The following is a 20,341-nucleotide window of genomic DNA, read 5'->3' as shown; positions in this document are numbered from 1 at the left end:
GATTACATTAGTGAACATTACATTATATTGCAAGTTCACGTTCACCTAAAGAGCAATGGTGCATTTCATGCAACATTTAAATTTTTCAGCTTTCTTTAAGAAAATCAGAAAAAATATTAAAATAAAGCTGTTTAAAAAGAATCATCATTTTAATATAACCATTTCTCGCTCTTCAATTTAATGCTGAAATATATTACCAGCCTTGTCATATTATGTAATTAATGAGTAAAAGATCAAGGTGACAATCTATATGCATATGTATTATTATAGAACATCGCTCGACCGTTTACGTCAAGTCGTGAAATATTTTTGATGTAGGTGTAGGAATACACATCAATTTGATGTGTTTGGTGATTGTCCTCTGGCGGGATGCACCACATATATTACGACAGGCGAGCCTAGATTAATCCGATTGTGACATTGTCATCGCCGTATATTTGCAAGTGAACAAAAGTAGTTCAGAATGTAGTTCTCAATGAGGATGAATTACATCCAAGGTTCTTTATCGACGAGACGAAAAATGCCGATGATGTACTGTATGGACAGACGTATGAAGCGTGGTCTTATGTACCTTTCCTATGTTTGATAAATGTTCCAGCTTGTTAATTAATATGACTGTTATAATTACATCTGCCGCTTACTTTTTACAAAACACTTCTTAAAATGCACACAAAAACTTGCTTTATGAAATATGCTTTATAAAAAGAATAACTGCATGCGGTAGTTGTGGCTAATGTTGGGAATATATGTGCTTGGTTTGCATTTTGGTTTAACGTCATTTTTCAGAACAGGATAGGTTATAAATGGCGGCCATTATATTTTGTGGAGGAAGAACAAGGGGAAGACCCCGGGAGGAACGACAGACCCACCGGAAGCCACTGGTAAGTTTACTCACATACCCACGTTTTCTGAGGTCGAAATTCGAACCTACGTGGAAAGGGGTGGGTGATATGTTAGTGATCAGTAAATGCGAGCTCCTCAAAATTTGCCACCCAGGGCCCGTTCCAAGATATTAGACTAAGGAAGGAACACAAAGTCATTAAATTCCAAATGCAAAAAAGGAGAATTAAGTTACCATTACAGAAAGAATTGCCTTGCCATGCATTTATCAAATGTCCACTCCTACCAGTATATATATATATATATATATATATATATATATATATATATATATATATATATATATATATATATATATATATATATATATATGTCGCATACATGTAGCGTGATGTCCCACCCAGTCACATTATCCTGACACCACTAACCTCGTAATGCTGAGCGCCAAGCGAGGAAGCTGTTAGTATCATTTTTGTAAGTCTTTGGTATGACTCGGCCGGGCATCAAACCCACGACCTCCTGCAACCGAGGCGGACGCTCTAACAACTAAGGCACAGGAGCGGAACTGTATGTATGTATGTATGTCTCTCTCTCTCTCTCTCTCTCTCTCTCTCTCTCTCTCTCTCTCTCTATATATATATATATATATATATATATATATATATATATATATATATATATATATATATATATATATATATTGGCAGGAGTGAGCATCTTTTTTTGTTGTCTCGAAATGAAATAGCTGAAATTCCTAAGAATCGTCAAAGGTAGTAATAAGACCTTTAGTTGAGCCTCCTTTCTTCGTCAGTATATTACATTTATGTAAATATGATGTTTGTTTTGTTCAGCTGATCAGTATATACTAATTGCTTTATCACCGACTCATACCTTATTCACCGACTTATACCTTAATCACTGGCTTACACCTTAGTCACCGATTTAATCAATGACTTATACGTTAATCACTGAATTATAACTTATTACTGACTTGTACCTTAATCACTCACTTATGGATTAATTACTGAAGTATAGTTTTATTACTTAGAATTTGGTTTTCTTAGTTTGTAATTGCTATCATTTATATTTCTTTATTGCATGACAATCGTATTCCTAATGCAAAAACTACAATCATAAGCAACTTTTGGGACATGTGACCTAGAAAAAGTATTCAGAACTAGCCCCTTTATTACCCATATTTTTTCCATAAGCCTTAAAGTACTAGAGATAATAGAACGCGAAATAGAAAAAAGAGCCCCTGCAGTAGGGACGTTACTGAATACATTTTGCAGATATTGAAAGTGCTGAGAATGCAGTTGAAGTGTAAATGCCAGCACTTATGTCAGATCTGGTTGTTCAGCACTTTTCTTTCGCCAAATCGATTTCAACGAAATGCTTTCTTAAGCCACGACAAATTGCTTCACTTTTCCTCTTTCAATATTAAATAAGTTTGCGCATTTAGTTCTTGATCCCAGATTAGCGGTAATCGCCAAAAGCGAATGTCTCTCGATTGTGTTCTTATTGGTTTCCATATTACATGAATTATCGATTGTTTCTCACATCTTCGATATCGAAGATACTGGGTGACAATAATTCCAACATGCGTAGCAGAACAAATTCGTTTGCAGTACATAAACGAATCCTATTCCCTCGATCGTAAGTGGGTTCGACCCATGACCTCATCAGCTGTTGGCAGTTATAAAGGATCTCGTATGATCGAGGAAAAGAGGCTCGTGTTGCAATACAGGCAGCTGCCTCGACAGACCCAGCTTACTTCAAGCAGCGTTAAGGGGTGAGTCATCGCTAATTTATATTATTCAGAGTTCCTCCTTTGTCTAAATTGTCTTTAAAACGTTGTATTTATTCTTGAAATGATTTCGTCAGGGTTTCTATTTGCAGATCAGAGAGTTTACCTTTTTTAATTAACTTTAATTCATTAATGTTATCTTTCTTTTTTTTCACACGCACCCACGCACACACAGAACAAAAAGAAATGCACAATTTTCTTATCCTGCAAGTTATCTGCGTTCAAATATTGTGCTACCCTGTGCATAGTTTTTGAATTCGCTCAAATTCGGCAGTGCTGTCTTTGCGTGTGTTCTTTAGTTAATATTTTAAAGAGACAAACTAGCTAGCAAGATAATTTGCAACCTTTCAATTGCATTCGGTTCATCATTATTTAAATTACTGAATAATTTATGGATCATTATTTAGAAAGATAGATCATTATTGAAAACAAACATAAAAACCAAACCTCAACAAAAAAAAACCTCAACTATCATCTTGATAGTCATTGTGATTGCTGCCGTCGTGAACCACCACTACAAGGGCCAAGAATTTATAGTGGATAGAAATGTCAGTACTAATATTTTGTTAGAATTCTAGAGACGACTGCACTAATAGACTTTCGTTTGGCAACCATTGCCAATATTCAATGAAGTACATACATACAAGGCAACGTAGAAGAGAGCATTCAAGAAAAAGTATCCAGAACTGTATTTTACTTTCCTTACCGTAAATCGATCTATATGAATTGCTTCCGTCGAAATCTCATTAATTTTAATATAGTAGTATAAATATAGATTGTGCAGTTCTTAATATAACAAAACTAGCATAAAAAGCATTCTAGCTCCCTTTGTTGAGTATCCTGAGTAATTTATGAGGCTGAGCATTAGTGCGGTTTTGACTGACAATATGGATTTATGGTCATCGTTTAGTATCGCTGCAGTTGGTTTAAAGATCGTCGGCATACTTGGACTCAGGTCACATTTATCCTCCCTTTATAGTTTCTTCATGTATTCATATGTCCTGTCCAGATCCTAATAAATAGCTGTTTTAAGGGGGATTAAACTAAACAAAAGTACGTGACTGAACCATGTTACTCACCGTGCACTGTAGCCAAAATACACACAGACAACCATACCGTAATGCTCCTATTCTAAAGAATAACAGTTTTCTTTGAATCAATACCAAGAACGCAATAATCTTAGCCAATGATAACCACCAAAAGAAAAGAGGGAAAACAAATCTATAAAATAGATTGGGGCTACATTGAGGGTACTGACCCGGAAGTAATAATGGTGACCTGAGTCTACATTTTACAAGTAGATCTCGATTGTAATCAGATTGATAATGCAATCCCAATTCTGTTATTATGGTAAAGCATTGATCACTTTTACTGAGATGACCATTTAATCGATTACGATATCTTTATTAGAATTTGTTCAAAATTCGGTTATTTGAAAACCTTAAGGGTAAAAACTCATCGATTATTATTATTGAAGAAATTGGCGACAATTTATCCGATCCCAATATAAAAGAAAGTCAGGATGCTTTTATTTGTTTTTTGTTTTTGTTATAAGATCACTGGAAACTCGGTGTTGTGAGTTTAGCGATGAATCACAGCAAATACGATGAAAATGACAGTTAAGTCGATTTGTGAAACTATTTCTAAGTATTTGCATTCCTTTAAATGTATATCATATGTTTTTGTTACTGACTTAAAAATAAAAATATTTTGAAAAATGATTCAACAACCTGATTTCTTATGAGTTATATTTGGCACAATCTCAGCCATGATATATATAAAAATATATATATTTACTCATCTTCAGTGCCTTACGTAAGCATTCACTACTTTGAACAGTTTGATTTTATTTATTTATTTACTGATTGATTGATTGATTGATTGATTGAAAGAGTTATATTACATCCCATGTACCACTCCTAATGAGCTTCCACTATATTCGGACCTTGTCGAAGTATATATAGACGGATGGATGGATTCTGCCTTCCCGATTTTCTTTCTTTATCAAGCAAAAATAAAATAATATTACTTTGGTATCTAAAGAGCGCTTAAGTCATTCATAATCACGCGTTCCTTCAAATTCCAGTCATGCGTTCCTGTTAATTTAAAAAAATAATATTTGCATTATCAGCATGATAGATACGAGGCTGTAAATTGTATGTATACACGAGACTATGGTGTTCATCCCATTACACGAATTTATGAGTTAGAACACACAATTCCGTCGAACTACATGGGCAAGAGTCTATGCAACGCAGAGGGTACCTTCGATGAAAGTAATAAGGAGGGCGTTTTGGAAGAAACATGCAGGCATATATTGTCCCAGAAGTGCTAGAGTATTTAAAGTAACTTTAGCTATTCGGTTGTCGTGGATACAAAAATTGCTGGAATATATGACGGTTGGTATGTATCGTTCTTAAAGCCATAAAATGAAGCTTTATTTGCACGAAATGAAAGGAATTATATCATAAAGTGCTAACAGTAACTGAAGAAAATGGGGTTATATTTTGTGTCCAACATAGTACACTATTACGAACCCTACTTTTATGAATTTGCGAATATAACGAAATCCCCCGTTGGACCGTATATCCAATTTTACATTTTCGAACTTTACCTTATAGCCGCTACTCTGCTGATGTACTGTGAAACGCTTCTATTATTACCTTCATGTAATGACATGTACGAAGTTCTCTGTACGGCAAATTGGCCATTGACTGAAGCGTATAATAATAATAATAATAATAATAATAATAGTCATTCGAATCCGATGAAGACGGGTTCCGTGCAATCATCTTTGGGTTCGTCGATTGCTCTGCAGTCCCAGTCTGTACTTGCATAATCGACGACAGAAGGGACATTGGAAGTCTGTTGTAGTTGCCGGGACGGACAGTGACCTGTGGCGACACTCCGGGATTTTCTGTATCTGGCTTAGGCATTAATTTTCAATGTTAATTGACCCTTTGCGATAAGAGCACGCCAGCTGGTTCGGTCCTTTGTTGTTCTTTCTAGATCCAATGGCTTAAGGCCGCACCACGTTAGGCTGTTTTTCAGTTATTATGTGTTGCTCTTGCGTCGTCGGCCTATGTTTCTTCGATCATGTGCCAGTTCCCAAAGAACATCTGATGACATGTCCTAATCAGCGACGTTGGGCCTTAATCAGTATTGCCTCGACATCTGTTGTCTTGGCTTTATCCATGATTTCGAAGTTGGTAACCTTGTTATCGGATCCCGAGGATAGATGGGAGAGCTCGCATATGGAATTTCTTCAGTTTTGGCTTGATGTGTCTGCGGTATATAGCCGAGGTCTCGCAGCCGTAGAGCAGAGAGGCGAAGACCACTGCGTTATACACCTTCAACTTTGTGGGTATGGAAACCTTGTGATGGTCAAGTAATCTGTTTTAAATCCTTGCGAGTAACTGGCCTGGTTTACTGATTCTTGCGGAGATATCCTTATCAAGCGAAGTATTGTGGGCGATGACACTAGCTAGGTGTTTGAAGCTGTCCACAATTTTCAGTTGAGCGACGTCAATGGTGATGTCTGACTGTGTCGCACTCGTGTTTAGGTCTGGTTGGAAAAGAACTTCAGTCTTCCCAAAGTTAACTGTAAGGCCGACTAACTTGGAGGTTTCTGAAAACTTGTTGAGCATTGTTTGCATGTCACTTATCTTGTGTACCGTGATGGTACAATCATTAGCAAACAGAGCTTCCTGGATGAGAACAGTTTTGCAGTGAGTCGTCACAGGTCGAAGAGTGAACCTCAAGATGGTATCTGATATACACTCCCTCTTGCAGCTCCAGGGTGGATATGTTGAGAATGTATGTAAAGAAGAGGTTGTAGAGGACTGGTGACAGGACACAGTCCTGTTTTCACCAATCGAGATCTCGAAGGGTTCGGATGGGTCGCCATTTGAGAGGACGTGTTCGTTCATGCCATCATGGAAGAGCCAGATGATCTGGACGAAAATTGCGCGGGAGGCCATTTCTGGCTAGTACAGACCAGAAAACAACGATGTTCTTATTGAAGGCCTTGGTGAGGTCGATTTTGCTCAATGCATTTGTCCTGGACCAGTCTGACAGTGAAGATGTTCACCATGCTTCGTTCTGGACGGAAACCACACTGGGTCCCAGGTAGGTGTGCCTCTGACTCAGTAATTATTCGGCTCAAGATGATTCGGGCAAATATCCTGCCAGAGTCGGGGAGGAAGGAGATGCCGCTGTAGTTGCTGACGTCAGCTTTGCTACCTTTATTCTTATATAAATGGTCAAAGTATTACGGAAATCTTCTTGCATTGTTTCCTGTTCCCAGATGCTGTGGATTATATCAAAGAAAACTTAGATTGCACTGGGTCCTGCTGTTTTGTAAACTTCCACTGGGAGTCCACCCTTTCCCAGAGCCCTGTCCGAGTTAATCTGGTGGGTGGACTTCTTTATTTCGTCAACGAAGATAGTTGATTAAGTTCCTTCAGGACTGACTTGAGATAGCTGTTCAAGAGCTTTGGAGATGACAGAGGATGGCATGTTTGGCAGCCCAGTGAAGTGGTCAGACCAGCGATTTTGCAACTGCTTCTGGTCTTTGATCTTCGTCGTTCCATTTGAGAGCAAGGGGGTGGATCCTATTCTTGAAGGCCGTAAAGTTTTCAATGAAATGTAGAACTTTTTAGAGTTGTGAATATCGAAATAGTGCTGTACTTACACAACCTTCTTGTGCCGCTACTTTTCTTTCATCTTGCGCAATTACTTTTGGACCTGTCCCTTGAGGTGTTTGAACTTATGTGCCTTGGAGGTGGAGCTTGGGTCATTTCCCATTCCACATTTGCTTTGTTCTTATCCTTGATAAGCTGAGTGATAAGTTCATTGTTTTCATCAAACCAATCCAAATGCATGCGTGTCTTCGGCTCCAGAATGACATTTCTGTTTCTTTAACACCGTTCTTGAATTTGTACCACTTTTCAGAACTAACATCAGCCAGTGATACTTTGGTCTTAAGATTATTGTCGAGTGCTTCTTTGAATTAGTTTCGATGGTACTGATTATCAGTCTCGCTGTGTTAAACGGTGCTCTAATGATCTCTGTACACATACAAAGAATGGGAGCAATGCTTACGTTAAGAATTGATCTGAACAGTCTGGGGTCGGTCCAACACTCAGCGCCTCGCATAACACATGTGCTTCTCACGTCTTGTAGATCCCTATGTCTGACAATGAAGTCTTCTTTCAGATGCCATTGTTTGGGCCATAATGATTTCAGGTTGTTTTGGACTTGTCATCTTGCAGAAATACAGTGTTGGTGATACACATCATGTCATCAGCACATTTGCTCAAAAAAGCAAACCGTTGGTGCTCATTTTCTCCACTCTGTGTGATCTAAATGAACCTTTCCAGTCACTTTTAGCTTTCCCAACTCTGACGTTGAAGTCGAACAAGGATATTCAGTTTGTCGCTGGTTGGTGAAGCCTAAGTCCTCATATCACTGTTTCTTTGTTTCTTCTGGTCACATATTCAGAGGGAAGCGCAGTTTCACGAGTCGCTCGTTGATGCCAACTGGGAGGGTGGGGATGTCCTTCATAATAATCATGCTGATTGCAAGCCCCATTCATGTGAACTTGATCCAATTCCAACATCACTGCTGCTTGTGTGCTTAGATCCAGTATTGCCTTCACTAACTGATGTTATTAATACCTCTCTCTCATCCGGGGAATTTCCATCATTTTTCAAAACGGCCATTGTAAAGCCTCTGCTGAGGAAACCAACACTCGAGCATAACGATTTAAAGAACTACCGCCCAGTTTATAATGCCCCATTCATATAAAAAAATCTTAGAAAAGGCTGTTCTATCCCAGCTTGTATCTCATCTGAATTCAAACAGTCTTTTTAGCCATGTACAATCTGCATATCGCCCTTGCCACAGTAATGAAACTAAAAGTAGTTCATGTAAAAGTAGTTAACGACATTCTCTCTGCTTTGGATAGCGGAAAGATTAAAGTCCTCACCCTCCTTGATTTGTCTGCAGCATTTGACACAATAGACCATGCTATGTTACTTCACCGTTTCCAACATGTATTTGGCATTCATGATACAACCTTACTGTGGTTCAAGTCCTACTTGGTCAACAGGACACAAATTGTGCCTGCAAATGAAATACATTCCAGCCCAGTTAATCTATGTTGTGGTGTTCTACAGGGGTCTGTTTTTGGATCTGTTATCTTCATTCTATACACTCAGACGCTCTCAAGTGGCATATATCATCATCCAGTGTCTCACCATTTGTACGCTGACGACACCCAAATATACAAATCTAGCCACCCAACTGAAGTTGATGCTACCATCCAATATGTAGAGAGGTGCATTTCTGATGTGAAATCATGGATGACATGTAACAAGCTGCAGATGAATGATGATAAAACTGAGGCCATTCTAATCACAACACAAAGACTTTCTGTCACATCCTTTACCTCAAACAATAAATATCAGTAACACCAGCAAATATCAGTAACACCAACATTGAATTCACATTCAATACGAAAACTGGGTGTCACTCTGGACAGTACTCTCACGTTCCACCATATCTTGAGCTGAGGCGCATCATCTCCATTCGCAAATATCTTTCAGTTGATAGAACTAAAACACTTGTATGTTCATTAGTACTTTCAAGACTGGACTATTGTAACTCAGTTATGTCTGGTTCATTTCAATATCTACTCCAGAAACTTTAAAAAGTTCAAAACACAGCTGCTCGGATCATACTTAGAGTACCACGATGAGAGCACACCTCCCCGCTGCTCTGTACCCTACACTGGCTATCCATTCGATCCAGAATCAAGCACACTCCAGTCCAACATACCTATCCGACCTCACACATATGTACACAACAGCAAGATACTTACGCTCCTCTTCTGACAATCGTATGCTCATTATTCACATTACGAAAACGAAGTCAAATGGACAACGTTCTTTTGCATACCAGGGCCCAGCAACGTGGAATGTATAACCCACTGAACGTAGACACAATGCCACAGTGATCCCATTCAAGAGTGCTCTTAAAACTCACTTATTTCGACTGCAAGAACTAACTTAAAGACCTAATAATGTTCCGTACCTTAAATATTTTCAGCATGTTATTTTATATTTAGGTTTCATGGTGTTTGTTGTTTGTAATAATATTATTATATATGTTTTGTATAATATAGGTGTTGTCTAATGTTGTAAAGAGCTTAGAGCTTCTAAATATTAGGCGCTATACAAAGTCCTCATTATTATTATTATTATTATTATTATTAATAATAATATTATTATTATTGTTATTATTATTATTATCATTATTATTATTATTATTCCGTGCAGCTTTGCCTCGGTTCTAGCTTTTCCATTCCAGAAAAATAGTGTATCATCCTCGGGCTTCCTTCAGCAAACCTTCATCTACGAGCCTTGTTTCACTTATTACAGCAAAATCAATGCGGTAGCGATCCAATGCCTTTGAGAAGAATTTTTCTCTCAGGTTTTGTGGTGGTGTCCCTGTTCAGAAATGTTCGGACGTTCCAAGTCCCGAATAAACCATTTTTTTTTTCTCCATAGTATATATTTGAACGCCGTCGGGATGAAGTACCAGCCACAGTAAGCTGGCCTGATGGTGTAAGGGAGGCATTGTTTGGGGCACCTGTTCTAGCACACTTACTCCTGTGAGGGTGGGCAGTGCTGTCCTCAAGAAGTTGCTAAGTCGCCCTGGATGCTGAAGAAAGCCTCCACTGTCCTGAGTATGATGACGAGCGACCACTACTGCAGGATTGTGATTACGACTGCCAGTGGTCATTTCCAGCTATCGCTTCGTCATGCCGCTTGAGGAAGAAGGAATGATTGCGCCGAAAACATGTACGTGGAAAGATTTTAAGTGGAAACGTCGTTGCACGTGGGCAATCCCACTCGCTTGGCCTCAGAAGCCTGGGTACGATGAAATGTGATGGCTGGAGACCTCCATGGCTGCAGTGGATGGCCATAACGTCTTTTGTGTTTTGTCATGCCCTTCGTTCTCAAGAAACCGGTGTAGAGCTGCATTTCCGGCCTTTGGATAATCCTAGTGACGTCATCCACCCAGTCCGCTGGAACTGTCTTCGCATGCTAGGATAGGCAAGTCTCTAAATCACAGAGGGTTTGAGACCCATAATCGTGTTTTAAATGGCTGTAATGCATAATTTATATGTTAAGAATAAGTAAAACATTCGAGTTAAGATGTGACCTAAATCGTTTTTAATTCGTGAACATTTTCAGGCGGTGATTAAGTTTAGATACTACGCAAAAGAGCGTATAACTTATAAATAATCCATTTTCTGTGCAATGGCAGAGAGCGAAGGAGAAAGTGGGGATTGATGTCATTCTCTTCCCTGATTTCTCTGCATACTTGTCTGTCTTGCCCTCCTCTCTCACTTCCTCCCGTTACTCTTTCTACTAGACAATCCACTTAAAGATATCTTGCCGATAGGTCGTATTCAGATAAACAATGTGTCTGGTTTGTTAAAGCTTAGCATTTTCTCCAGACTAGTTCATAGGGCGTTGGCTAGCTTGTAAGTTTTTGGACTCATGACCAGAAGATGCATTTCAAAAGAGTAACTCGGTCATATTTATCTCTCTTCAGTCAATGAAACTTATACTTACGTGTATCTAAAAGCATTCTAACCATACCAAAATCAAGTCACTGCGATCTAATATAAAAATATTATTTCTGAGCCTTGTGACCCCGTTTCCACACTTTGATAAGAATTACCACTCGAAAAAATCCTGGGGAATGGGAACCACTGGATTTGACGGTAAAGAGTTCGGATCCTATTTCGCTAAGACCAAATCAGCTCTCTCTCTCTCTCTCTCTCTCTCTCTCTCTCTCCAAGGTACTTAACTGATATCGCATGAGCATCAGCGTATCAGTCTATTGTGTTTTATTGGATCTATAATGTGTCGTTGGATCTCTAAACTGGTCGTTGGATCTCTAAATGTGTCGTTTGATCTGTCGTTGGATCCCTTATTTATCGTTGGATCTCTACAGCTGTCGCGGATCTCTCAATATGCCTTTGTTTGAGAGGGGGATTCACAATTGTGAGTCTTAAAATGAATTTAAATGAGAAGACAAAGGTTTTTCCAGTGATAAAGTGTGATGAGAGTATGAATTTATCTCAGAAAAGACAGGGAGCATTTCTGGAATAATAAATAGTGTATCACTTCTTCCGTGAATGGTTGCATTGTTATGGCTTAATGTGTTTTTCCAGTAAGAACTCAGTGTTTCACTTGCGTCGGTCTTTCTATTCTTTTATTTTTGGATTGGTCGTTTGCGCAGAAAGTTCATGTGCGCTGCAAGGTCCTACGTGGTCGGAATGCTTTTATTCACTTTGCTCACTCATCTCTCTTGTATCCATCTATCTATCTATCTATCTATCTATCTATCTATCTATCTATCTATCTGTAGATTCTGCCGTTTGAGATATCAGTTATATGCTTAAGAATTAAAACCGTCTTGCAACAGCAGCAGTGACAGCAATAATAATAATAATAATAACAGTTAAATACAAAACATAACACCATTCGTCAAATTTTCAATCGGAGCACCCTCCTCTACTCCAATCCAAATCAATGATATTATTATTATTATTATTAGTAGTAGTAGTAGTAGTAGTATTTCTTTTCTTCTCATTATTATCATTATTATTGTTGTTGTTGTTAATGTATTTATTTAATTGATTATTTTTATAACGCGTAGCTTAGAATAATTGTATGCACTAATTTGACATCATAATTCATTCTAACTGGTTGATAATTAGGATTTGAGTGTGTATTAATACATACATACACGAGTGATGTTGCTAAGCAGCACTGCATTCTATCCGTACAACGCAATCTCATATACACTCCAGTTCGTCGTGTAGCGTAGTATGCAATTTCATTTCATATGGAAACATTTAAGCCTCATGTTTGCATTTCGCTGATCAAAGGACTGAAAACTTCATTAAAAAATAATAAGTTAATAAGTAATCTCCACTGGTTCCAGGATCATTGCGAGGTAGAGTCAACACATCCCTTAACTACCATGAGAATTTCGTCTTTACTGTTTCAAACTTGTGCTTTTCAGTACCATCCTTTTAGTGCCTAGGTATGAAAATAAGCGCGTTGTACCAAAAGCTCCACTAGTAAAGAAAACACGCGAAAAACTGTGACCTTGATCATCACTGGAACGCATAGTCCGAGTTTCCTCTGACCTCTCCCATCCTATTTTAGAAATTTTTACATTTATATTTGGCAGTGGTGTTAGGAATTTTTTGACGTTTATGTTGCGGTGTTGGGTTCGAATTAATTGCCTATCGAAAAGTTGGCATTCGTCGCCTCCGGTAGTGGCTGCAAAGGTTAGCCGCTTGCTAGTTGACGTGGCAAAGTTAACGGTATGCCTGTTTTCCGCGACTGGCATTTCCGCGACATGCAATTACACGTCCCCGTTCCAGCTAATTGACATTTCCAATCACATGGGCAATATATTATAAAGATAAAAGATCTGTTGACAATCGAAACCTGAAATTTAATCTTAAGAAGGGCAGTAAGAAAGATTTAGAAGTGAAACAAAGAGCGAATGCAAAATTATGACTTAATAAAACTCAGACAAAGATATACAGTTAACATCATTGAATTTAAAGGTGTTATAAAGAAATTATATTTTTTATAATAGTACAAATTTCGAAAAATCAAGCCGCAATTTCCAAACTCAGAGTTAACTGGCCACTTAGAAGTCTGCTTCTTGTACTTCTTAACAGAGATTCATTAGCAATAATTATCAGGAATGTTTTCTGTTTACTTACTTTTAGTCTATTCATACTTTGCTTTATAATGTGACAGTTTTATTATGATGACTTTGATAATAATTATTCTGATGACTTTGATAATAATTATTGCACATTAAAAGGATGACTTTGATAATAATTATTATGATGACTTTGATAATAATTATTGCACATTATAAGGATGATTTTAATAATAATTATTGATGACTTAGATAATGATTATTGATGACTTTGATAATAATTATCATGATGACTTTGATAATAATTATTGCACATTATAGTGATGACTTTGATAATAATTATTGATGACTTTGATAATAATTATCGTAATGACTTTGATAATAATTATTGCACATTCTAAAGATGACATTGATAATAAGTACTGACGACTTTGATAATACTTATAGCACTAATTATAAGGATTTGTTACTTTACTCAATTGTCAAAATCTAGCTTTTATGTTTACGCATAAATTAGCAATGTTTACATTCTGCATTTGCAATATCCTCACACAATTAATCGCTGATTTAGCGGTCTCTGACAAACTTTGTGGACGGGGTAATAAAACAAGCCTATATGCATAAATGGAGCAGCCAGGTGTAATTTCAGCATATTGTCAATAAGTTTGAAATGTTCCATACATATACTGAAAGAAATTAAATAGTAGTCTTTTTAATACCAGAATCGAAGGATTTCAATGTAGAAATATTTGTAAAATGGTGTTTGCTTTTTACATCTGATATTTTCTTTGGATCATCCGCCATATTAGTTATATAATAACCACATCCGTTTTCAGCCTCGTTTTTATTCATAAGCCATATAAGGACATTGTGTTCGTAGTAAGGTTAGCGCAAAGATATCAATATAATTCACCTTGTATAGGCTTAATAAACGTTTTCATTAGACAAGTTTCCTGAAAAGAACAAAAACATAACTCTTACTCAAATCATCTTTTGGTCTTGAACAATAGTTTTATTTTCTCAATTGCAAGGCAAAGGATCACTTCGTAACATCGACACGACATTGTATCTAGGGTCCAATGCTCACGTGATATTAACCAAAAAAAATTCCTTTCCAACGTGGTTGTAGAAAAAGTTAGAAGATATTAAAATGAAGTCACTCAGTGTTTATTTCTTTATATAAAAAAACAACCAAAACCCACAAAAAGACATAATTCTGAACATCATTATTCTAATAACGACAAAGAACCTGTCCCTGTCGCAGCAGCTAGCCGGAAGCTAGATTCATGTAGCAGAGAGGACATGCCAGACGGTAGTCACTTGATACCAACAAAAACATCGTCGACATGTTTGTAGTGTTACAGGATGAAGCTAAATATTGTATACATACTGTTTTCAATATTAATGTCATGTATACGGCAAAATTTAGACTACGTGTTTGAAAACGTGGACCTACGCATTTTTATTTAAAGAATGCAGCTCCTTATTGGAAGGGTTTAATATCAACAACTTACGAGTCTAATGGTTATTTGTTTTAATTGTTTAATTCTGGCTTAGAAGACATCTCGAATATATGCATTTCATAAGGCTGGAGAACAAGCTGGAAGAGCCTACAAAATGAATATAAAGGAATTTATCATGTAATTGTCACACACAGATGATCATTTTTTTGTCGCTTTCCTCACGTGGCAGATTATTTTATTCGCTTTTGCCAGCCAGTGATGCAACTTATCATGTACAATATTTATTCATTTGGAGAAATCGTCTGGGGAAGTGGAAATAATATCCTATCAATATTCCCGCACTATGCTGATCGTCAAATTAGTGCCGATCGATACAAGACATGGCAGACAACATTTGTTTCAAGTTAGACACAACATCCTGCCTATTCCATCGCGTTTGAACGAATCCAACCGAAAGAAAAGATATCGATAACAGACATAACAGACAATAAACCTGTTGTAACCCAGCTTACATGCAGATTCTGTGCTTGGTTATTAAACCGAGTACAACCTTTCTCGCCTCCTTTCCCTCCCCGCTACCCTTCCCCATTGGCACATAACATAATTCTTACATATTAAAGAGTAAAGTTACATACTCGCCTACAAGTAGAGCCAACTGTAAACGGCACAGCCCCCGTTTATGTGGTCGACTAATTCGCCGGCAGATCAGGGTCAACACAATTTGCTGGAGTAATAGACAATATAGATCTAGATATGCTGGCAAATTGTGGGACCTTTGATTGGGATTTACATTGTTTGCAGTTGGCTGGTGATGATAATTACATGTATATAGAGAGATTGGTCTTAAAGTCATCGTATTATTTGTTGAGAAGTGGATTAATGTCATTTTGATCGCATAGCCAAGTGGATGACACATTCTTCCTAATGTTTTATTCCTCTCGCAATTTGTTTATAAAGCGATGATTAAAATTGCTTTATCTGATTGCTTCATGATGCTGCATAAATGTTTTAATTGTTCTTGTTGCAAAACTGGATTAAATCTGAAGATTAGAACCCTAACCCCAACAGTGAAAAACAATAAAAGCAATTATTTCGACACCGATAAAAAGTTGGGAACAATTATCTTTCCATATTGTGCATTGAATCAATATACCAGGACTAATAATAGACATTTTCTTTTTGTATTGTGTGTTAAATCAATGTAACAGGACTAATGATAGACATTTTCTTTTTGTATTGTGCATTGAATCAATATTACAGGACTAGTGACTGACATTTTTTGTATTGTGTATTGAATCAATATTACAGGACTAATGATAGACATTTTCTTTTGGTATTGTGCATTGAATCAATATTACGGGACCAATGATAGACATTTTCTTTTTGTATTGTGCATTGAATCAATATTACAGGACTAACGATTGACATTTTTTGTATTGTGTATTGAATCAATATTACAGGACTAATGATATACATTTTCTTTTGGTATTGTGTATTGAATCAATATAACAGAACTAATGATAGACATTTTCTTTTTGTATTGTGCATTGAATCAATATTACAGGACTAACGATTGACATTTTTTGTATTGTGTTTTGAATCAATATCACAGGACTAATGATATACATTTTCTTTTTGTATTGTGTGTTTAATCAATATTACAGGACTAATGATATACATTTTCTTTTTGTATTTGTGCTGACTCAGTATAAGAGGACTAATGATCGACATTTTTTTTATTGTGCATTGAATCAATATGACATCTTTTGTATTGTGTATTGAATCAATATTACAGGACTAATGATAGACATTTTCTTTTTGTATTGTGTGTTGACTCAATATAACAGGACTAATGATCGACATTTTTTTTTATTGTGCATTGAATCAATATTACGGGACTAATGATATACATTTTTTGTATTGTGTGTTGAATCAATATTACAGGACTAATGATAGACATTTTTTGTATTGTGTGTTGAATCAATATTATAGGACTAATGATAAACATTTTCTTTTTGTATTGTGTGTTGACTCAATATAACAGGACTAATGATAGACATTTTTTATATTGTGCATTGAATCAATATAATAGGACTAATGATAAGACATCTTTCGTATTGTGCATTGAATCAATATAACAGGACTAATGATAGACATTTTTTGTATTGTGCATTTAATCAATATAACAGGACTAATGATATACATTTTCTTTTTGTATTGTGCATTGAATCAATATTACAGGACTAATGATATACATTTTCTTTTGGTATTGTGTGTTGAATCAATATTATAGGACTAATGATAGACATTTTCTTTTTGTATTGTGTGTTGACTCAGTATAACAGGACTAATGATAGACATTTTTTGTATTGTGCATTGAATCAATATAACAGGACTAATGATAAACATTTTCTTTTGGTATGGTGAATCGAATTAATATTACAGGACTAATGATAGACATTTTTTGTATTGTGCATTGAATCAATATAACAGGACTAATGATAGACAATTTTTGTATTGTGCATTGAATCAATATAACAGGACTAATGATAGACATTTTCTTTTGGTATTGTGCATCGAATCAATATTACAGGACTAATGATAGACATTTTCTTTTTGTATTGTGCATTGAATCAATATTACAGGACTAATGATATACATTTTCTTTTGGCATTGTGTGTTGAATCAATATTATAGGACTAATGATATACATTTTTTATATTGTGTGTTGAATCAATATTACAGGACTAATGATAGACATTTTCTTTTGGTATTGTGTGTTGAATCAATATTATAGGACTAATGATAGACATTTTCTTTTTGTATTGTGTGTTGACTCAATATAACAGGACTAATGATAGACATTTTTTGTATTGTGCATTGAATCAATATAACAGGACTAATGATAGACATTTTTTGTATTGTGCATTGAATCAATATTACAGGACTAATGATAGACATTTTCTTTTGGTATTGTGCATCGAATCAATATTACAGGACTAATGATAGACATTTTCTTTTTGTGTTGTGCATTGAATCAATATTACAGGACTAATGATAAACATTTTCTTTTGGTATTGTGCATCGAATCAATATTACAGGACTAATGATAGACATTTTCTTTTTGTATTGTGCATTGAATCAATATTACAGGACTAATGATATACATTTTCTTTTGGTATTGTGTACTGAATCAATATTACAGGACTAATGAGAGACATTTTCTTTTTGCATTGTGTGTTGACTCAATATAACAGGACTAATGATCGACATTTGTTATTGTGCACTGAATCAGTATTACAGGACTAATGATATACATTTTTGTATTGTGTGTTGAATCAGTATTACAGTACTAATGATAGACATTTTCTTTTTGTATTGTGCATTGAATCAATATTACAGGACTAATTATATATATTTTTGTATTGTGTTTTGAATCATATTACAGGACTAATGAGAGACATTTTCTTTTTGTATTGTGCATTGAATCAATATTACAGGACTAACGACAGACATTTTTTTACATTGTGCATTGAATCAATATAACAGGACAAATGAGAGACTTCTTCTATATACTTCACCGGTTAATAACCCATTGTTTTCATTCTTATTAAAAACTTTTGTTATCAACGTTTATCTATAAAAATCAACACTGATTATTATTTTTATCAATAATATCTTAAGTTATTTGGAATGTAAACAGCACGTGTCACGTGCATGCTCTTGAAATCATGATTCCCACGGAGACTCTTGACCATCGATACTCAACCTGTTTATGGTCAAAGCCAAGAGGTGGTACGCATGTACGCATCTGTGGAAAAATACAGCAGTAAAGTCCCAGTACATTATTTAATAATAATAATAATAATAATAATAATAATGGTTTTTAAGGGGATACAATATTAAAGGGATACAATATTTAGTGATAAATGCTGACGTTATGTTTGTCACATGTTCAATTCACATTTAACCTGTATTACACACACACACACACACTGGATAAATAAATCAGAGCAAGATTATGTACCTTTCATGCCAATTGTGCAGCTCAGTAACATTCTGTTTTTAGTCGTAACATGTAAACCAAAATTAGAACATAACCACAACTATAGTCTATGTTGATATCTGCCGTTAAAATGTCTTTTGCATAAGTTGAGCCTTTGCAAACCGTAGATCGATCGTTCAGTTCACGTTATTGTTATACTTGTAAATTTAATTTAAGATACCATCTGTTGAATTCAGTAGAAATTACCAGCTGGATCGTTTTCTTTCTGCCGCATATAATTATTTCTTGAATGGTGCGGGACCCAATTTTACAAAAGTCTACTCCCCCACCCACCAGTAAGATTTTGTGCTTTCTAAGGAGCGATAGTAATGGTAATGCTCTGGGGGATAGTAGGGGGTAGGGTGAGTGTCTACGTTGTAGAGATAGTTGAAAATATTAATTTAAACTTTTAAAATTGCAATTTGTAACTAAAACGTTTTACCTCCGCTGTCCAATACTACTACTACTAATAATAATTTCAGTATTCCGTGAATTTTAAAAATCCTCAAGGTTTATTTAGAGAATATAAAATGATCATTTAAAGAGAAATAAAAAATGTAATCTATAGTTTCTGCTGTTAATTCATTCCAGTTTTTATCGTTGTTAAAAAGTTAGAAAAACTGAGTAGAAAACTTGCAATTCTTAGTGAATGAAAGGGACAGACTGGTCCATTTATGTAGGGATTTTGTTACTGAAATTAGAGACAGGCTGGTCCATTTTTGTCAAATTTCTTGTTAGCTAAATCAGGGACAGCTGGTCCATTTTTGCATTGATTTTGTTTGTGAAATTAGGGACAGAGTGGTCCATTGTTAAATCAGAGATAGGCTGGTTCATTGTTGTAGAGACTTTGTTAGTGAAATGTGGGACATCATGGTCAATTTTTGTAGTGATTTAGCTAGTAAAATCGGGAAAAGGCTGATCCATTGTGAAATTAAGGATATGCTGGCTCATTTTTAATGGGATTTTGGTAAGGAAATTAGGGACAGGCTGGTCCGCTTTTGCTGGAAATTTTTCAGCAATAGCTTTTCATGTAACAAGCTTTCCAGCTTACAGGAATCGCTATTATCTTGCGAAATGGAATAGTTGATCTTCAAGCAATCGACATTGTGTAGGAAGTTTGGCAGAATTTTACGTCTTTGCCCATGAAAATTGACAAGATATATTAAGCAGATCTTGCTTTGTTATATTCCCCGCAAAGATGCATCACACTATTCAAATGCGCATGAGCAACACGTTCTTATGAACGCATCGTCTATTCGATACATCATTATAATAGCTGTATTTCGGAGTACTTTTTAAACAGTGTCCACACAGCCAGGGTCCAATCTGATTAAAGGACAATGGAGATCTGATTTTAATCCGATTGCCCAGGGTCGGACTGTGAGATTTCCTTGGGGCTTCTAAGTGCCTGAAGACAGG

At 36.1% G+C, this 20,341-nt stretch overlaps 1 protein-coding gene across 2 annotated transcripts in view; it reads left to right on the top strand.

The window, feature by feature from the left end:
• Positions 1-2,502: 2,502 nt before the first annotated feature.
• Positions 2,503-20,341, top strand: part of LOC149807939 (uncharacterized) — a 71,980-nt gene continuing 54,141 nt past the window's right edge. The window contains exon 1 of one of the 2 annotated variants that reach the window (XM_089972177.1): positions 2,503-2,632. The gene's annotated coding sequence lies outside the window, so the exon portion shown is untranslated. The remainder of the gene's footprint in view (positions 2,633-20,341) is intronic. The other variant, XM_089972164.1, reaches the window with a different exon arrangement.

The sequence above is a fragment of the Sinohyriopsis cumingii genome, chromosome 1, assembly GCF_028554795.1.
Source record: "Sinohyriopsis cumingii isolate HCF-2022 chromosome 1, ASM2855479v2, whole genome shotgun sequence".
In the NCBI taxonomy this organism is placed as follows: domain Eukaryota; kingdom Metazoa; phylum Mollusca; class Bivalvia; order Unionida; family Unionidae; genus Sinohyriopsis; species Sinohyriopsis cumingii.
The sequence above is the reverse complement of the archived record's forward strand: the minus strand, read 5'-3'. Positions and strand labels throughout refer to the sequence as shown.